The following is a 6,000-nucleotide window of genomic DNA, read 5'->3' on the forward strand; positions in this document are numbered from 1 at the left end:
CTTTTCTAGTGCAAGTTTCTAGTGCTTGTAGTTTCTAGTTTAATTCTAGATTAATTGTAAGGTTGAGAGTGACTCACAGGAGTAGCTGCAGGAGGTGGAGGTGGCGGGAATAGTTTAAGTGGCATAGGTGGTGGAGTTGACCTAAAGTCTGAAAAACACTCTGCATGTAATGGAACATCGACTCCGTCCTCTGCCTTTCTAGCTGCCGATCCGCCTCGATCCTCGCCTCTAGGTCCTCCCATCGCTTCCGTTCTACTTCCACCTGGGCCTACAATATTTCATCCCAATGTCTTATTGCAAAGCAAAAGGTACGTAAAAATCAACGAAAGATGAAACAAATAGAAATAACCTGCAGAGCCTGCATCTGTAACTGTGCATTGGTCGGCCGTGCCCATATCGCATGGCTAGAGTCCGTGCTCCTTGCTCGGATCTGCGAGAGACTAGGAGTACTGGCAGTGTCTATCACGCTATCTCCAATCCAATACTGGCCATGCTTCTTGCCTCCTCCCAACCTCATTACAATTTCTGCATCAATATCTTGAGAGCTCGGATCGAACTCTGGACCATGAACCTCCCTTGCCATTGATGTGTACTCGATGACGTGGCTGTGGATGCTAGGATGGCTGTACGCCTCGGGCGGGTCCTCCGGGTTGAAGTCGATGTCGACCGTCACCTTGCCCTTTTTGGACATAACCCATGCCTTGAACCGGGAGCACTCCTGGCCATCATGTGATGACGTCTGTAGCAAAAATGCAAAAAGGATTAGAAAGTATGCAGTATTGAGTGTGAGAATAAAGAAATGAATTCACGTACCCATTTTTCCTTGTATTCATCAAGGCTCAGGCTTCCTTGATGGTGTGATGCATATGGCATCTGCAGACGTCGCTACCGGCAAGCAAGGTGGTTCTCCAACCACCCAGGCTGCAACCACACCTCCACCATTTGTTCCCAGCACCGGGTATAGGCTCGGCACCACCACGGAGGTACCTACATCATCAAGTGTGTCACATATAACAAAAGAAATTAACAGAAATAGTAAATATTAATTTTCTGTACGTACCACCATGAATTCTTCCTTGGTCAGGTTCATTGTCCTTGCCTCTTCTTTTTTGACCTTCATCCTTCTGAATTCAGCATAGAAGTCGATGATGGCCTGAACCCGTACCTCGTAGTGCATGTCCTTGACGAGCTTCTTGGCGGCTTGTTCAGTGACGGAGGCCGCCCTAGCCTCAAATCCCTCCTGGCATCTATACAAGTCCTGCGTATAGACACGTTGCATACAATTATTATTGCAAGAATGTCCAGCGAAGCTGATGTATTAACCAATGTAGTGCTGCGAATACTTACCCACAGCTTGGCCTTCACCCGCTCCGTCTTGTTCGCGAATGTCCAGTGGTCACGATCACGGATGTCGGCGGCGGCGACGTGGTGGTCCCATGTGTAGGCCGGCTCCTCCTGTCCGGCGAAGACCACTAGACCAGGGAAGTGTAGCCTACACAAAAGACCAAGGATGCTGTTGACCTTGCGGTTGTGGCCACCCCCACTGAGCTTAATCCAACTCCTACACAAGTGATTAATATAAATTATTAGTTTCTATTGTAATTTTCAACATATCAAAAGTACTAAGAATATGTAAAGGAACTTACTTTGCCCCAGTGGGTTGAATCAGTGGGCGTCTATTAAGAGGGATCAGTTGCCTCGGTAGGGACGAGGGACCTCGCAACCAAATCTTAGACTGCGAATCCCCTGCCTCCTCCCCTTCCTCCCTCTCCTGCTCCTGCTCCTGCTCCTGTGCTTGCTCCTCCTATACCTCCACCTCGTCACTAGAGGTGTGCGCGGAAGGTATCTCCTCCTCCTCAGATGACCGGGGCGAAGGTACAGGCGACGGGACCTCACCCCTTTACCCTTTCCTCAACCCCTGCCTCGACCCAGGACCTATGCCTCCTCTATTTCCTCGACCAGTGCATCACCCCTGCCTCTACCCAGGACCTGTGCCTGCTCTGTTTCCTGGACTAGTGCATCACCCCTGCCTCCACCCCTACCTCGACACCTCCCTCGACCCTTCGATGCTGCCGGAACTCTAGGAAGGTGCTGCCGAAACTCTATCTTGGGTCGGAGTAGACCATGGAAACTAAACCCACCTACACATCCTCGGGCTGTCCAAAAAATATGGACAATTCGAAACAGATACGGTTATAAATATGCAAATATCTGCATATTTCCAATTGTATCTCTTTCGAACGGGAGATGCCTAACTAGGTTACGTGATATACGAACTTCATACGGAAAGAGAGGTATAGGATGCCTCACCTTGCTATCGTACAAAGTGACGACCACATCTACAGCAACCGAACGGCACGATGGCCGACTTCCACATATAGTTCTTATACCTTAGATTGCCAAGTCAAACATCATTTTCTAATTTCTAAAACAAAAGCCCTACCACCTCTCTATCTTATCCTTCCCTAATTACTAATTAGTTTTGTAATTTCTAATTTCTATTTCATCCTACCACCTCTCTACCCTTTTCTAATTTCTAATTCAAATTTTGTAACTAGAAAAACTAATTTCTAATTCCAATTTTGTAACTTGAAAAACAAATATTGATTACCGGGAGGGTGAGGGACACCGGCCTAGAGAAGCGAGGGGACGTTCGGCGGCGGCAGGCGCGTCGGGGGCGGGGGCACCGGGCTCGAGGGCACCGGTGGCGGGGCCGCCAGGTGGTGGGGGCGCCGGGGCCGGGGGCGGGGTGGCCATCTGGGTGGGGCGCCGGGCCGGGGGCGCCGGGGCCGGGGGCGATGGGCGGGCCGGGAGCGCTGGGTGGCGGGGCGTCGGGGTCAGGACGGGGCGCGGGGTGGCAGGGCACGGGGCGCGGCGGGCAGCGACGGCGGAGGGCGTCGGCGGCAGCAGAAATGTGTTTGGGCGTCTGAGAGTTCAAGTCAGATAGAAGGTCGCGAGACTTAAGTCAGGTTGTTTGCCGAGTGCCTGTGATCTGGCACTCGGCAAAGTCGGAAGGTTTAATTTTTTTTCCAAAATTCTCAATCCAAACACGCGCCTGCCAGGTGGTTTGCCGAGTTTCCGCGATCTAGCACTCGGCAAAGTCAGAAGGTTTGCCGAGTGCCAGATCGTGGGCACTCAGCAAAGTTAAGTTATAATTTTTTAAACAAATTTTCAATCGGAACACGCGCCTGCCAGTGGGCCCGTGTACCTACTTTGCCGAGTGTCTAGCCAAAACACTTGGGAAAACATTACGTTTACCGAGTGTTTTCGCTAGACACTCGGCAAAGTATACTTACATTTCATGTCCACTTCTCCAATAACATGTTTTACTAACCTTTTTCTAATATACTTGGGAAAAACCGTGTCAAATTCACTCAACAATGGTTATATGATTTTTCTACTGATATTATTCCATTATTTCATGCAGTTATAGCTCAAATTGAATTTATATCTATTAAAAATCTATAATTGCATTTAATCAATAAAAAATATTAAACGGATTTGAAAAATTTCCAAAATTTGACATGAACCAATCTATGTTGTATGTTGCCTATACAAAAAGTTTTGAAGTCAAAACCCAATTCAAGTGTCACTTGGACTCCAAATCTTATGGGATCCTTTCTAACTTCTATGAATCTTTTCAGGAGATGTGTCGGTTTGTAAGCATCATATGTCAGAAATTGGGTGAAACCTTCTCAAGTTTTTACCACAGCCTCCACATATAATATCATGACATCTTGACAAATCTTGTGATTTTTAGACTTCGTTTGCTTTTTTTAGAATTTAACAACCATTCAACCACACGTTCGTGGTCGTGTTTCCTAAAAAATGTTCAAAATTTCTTTTCATTTCCTGGTTGAGACTTCAATCCGGATTCAATAATATGAATATGATTTTTTCACTAATTTTAATCCATTATTTCAATCACTTGCAGTTAAAATTTGACTCAAATAAACAAATTCCTATTAATGCTATCAATTCATTAAAAATAGCAAACAGACAAAAAATAGAACAACTTTTAAGATGCATTATCAAATGTCGTATGTAGGGAGTAGAAAAAGTGTGGAGGGCAGAGGTGGAAATTTTTTTTTTGTCTTTGCCGAGTCTCAACACAAACACTCGGCAGACTTCTACGTTTGCCGAGTGTTTGTGGAAACATTTGCCGAGTGTCTGTGGAAGACACTCGACAAACTTCTACGTTTGCCGAGTGTCTGGACGGGGCACTCGGCAACCCTCTTTTTTTCCGAGTGTCCGCGTCGGACACTCGGCAAAGTACTAACGGCCGGCCCACTCCCCTAACGGACGGTGCACGTGCGAGCCACGTGATGGAGATTTACCGAGTGTCAAATCTTGCCGAGTGTCGTGTGGATGTTTGCCGAGTGTCTGCAAAGTTATCGTTTGCCGAGTGTATTATTTATGCCGAGTGTCTGCAGGTATACACTTGGCAAACAGTGTGTTTGCCGAGTGCCCGACATAAAGCACTCGGCTAAGATTTTACACTCGGCAACGTTCCTGTTTCCGATAGTGTCTCAAGGGAAACCTAGAAAAGTTGCAGCATCTCCTTCTCAGAGCTCATACTATCGTTGAGGAGGCCGAGGGACAGCTCAAGACTCTGACAGAGGCTATGTTTCGAGGCTATGTTGTCTTGGACACCTACATGCCCGTGTTGAAGATCGGAGAGACAGAGGAGGAGCTTGCTGTCAAGTACAAAGCACCCTTCAAAATTTAGAGACCCCTGTTACTAACATAACTGAATTTGTTGTGCTTTTAACGGGATGCAAACGCATGTTCCACAGCCCCTATAGTAGCTATATATACATCGACAACTTCATGTTTGGTCGCCAGGTTGAGAAACAGCAAGTGATCAACATCTTGCTGCAGGACAACCCATCTAGAGCTCCAACCGTGCTGCCTATCATTGGAGGTTGCAGGGTTGGCAAGAAAACTTTAGTTGGCAATATCTGTAGTGATGACAGGATCCGGTCATACTACTCTTCTATATTACATTTCAGTGGAGATGATATTAAGAAAATTGGCCACAAAAGCTTCAAATGTGTCAGGACTTTGGTTACCACTGAATTTGTCTCTGATGTGTGTAATAAGGAATGGATAAAATTTTACTCATTAGTAGCATTAACAGGTAAAGGAAGCAAGGTGATCATCATAAGCAGGCTTGAGAAACTCATCAGGTTTGGAACAGTTAACCCGATCCGAATGAACAGCTTGTCACGAGAGGAGTACAGCTACCTGTTCAAGGTGCTCGCATTTGGAAGTGCAAACCCGATGGACCACCCAGGGTTAGGTTTAGTTGGGAAGGAGTTGGCAACGGTGGGGTCACTCATTATGTTAAATGTGTACGCATCCGTGCTGAAGAACAACATGAACATTAGTTTCTGGACTGGTGTCCTGGAATTATTTAGAGTGATATTAGCTTCCAAATGAACATTAAAATCTGACCATATTTGGTGAGCATCCTAAAACTCTTCTCGAGAAAGATGGGAGTTCAGTTGATGTCACCGGGTTCTCTCTATCATCCCTGTCTAGTAAATCGTTCCGACTTATGCTACTGACAAATCAGAAGGTGGACTGCCTCAGATGTCGTTTGGAGATATAATTACCGGCTCCAAGATTCTGCCTACGAAATTTCAATTGGTTTGGGAATCAAGGTTGCCCCCTTATACTGTTATATGCGCAAATTGTACTGCAGAGATGCCACCTAATAACCATCCACCATCACCAGTGAACAAGCGTCGAAGATTATGCACGTCATTGTAACCCATTAATTTGTCAGGCAAGATATATATAATGTGCCTTAATGACATCAAAGTATCAAACCTGAATTGTCAAAGATGATAATTAACAATGTGCTGCGAATGAGTTTTTAGTATTCTTCTTTACCAAGTCAAAAGATGCGGATTATTAAATATCAACTGTTTGATATGAATGTACACCTGGACAGCTTACCAGCTCCTTCAGAGTGCGTTGATACTTGATAGAGAC

The 6,000-nt window shown here is 46.0% G+C and overlaps 1 pseudogene; it reads left to right on the forward strand.

The window, feature by feature from the left end:
* LOC140221177 (uncharacterized) overlaps positions 1 to 5,775 on the forward strand; it is a 54,407-nt pseudogene extending 48,632 nt beyond the window's left edge.
* The last annotated feature ends 225 nt before the right edge of the window (positions 5,776 to 6,000 follow it).

This window comes from Setaria viridis, chromosome 9 (assembly GCF_005286985.2).
Source record: "Setaria viridis chromosome 9, Setaria_viridis_v4.0, whole genome shotgun sequence".
Classification (NCBI taxonomy): Eukaryota; Viridiplantae; Streptophyta; class Magnoliopsida; order Poales; family Poaceae; genus Setaria; species Setaria viridis.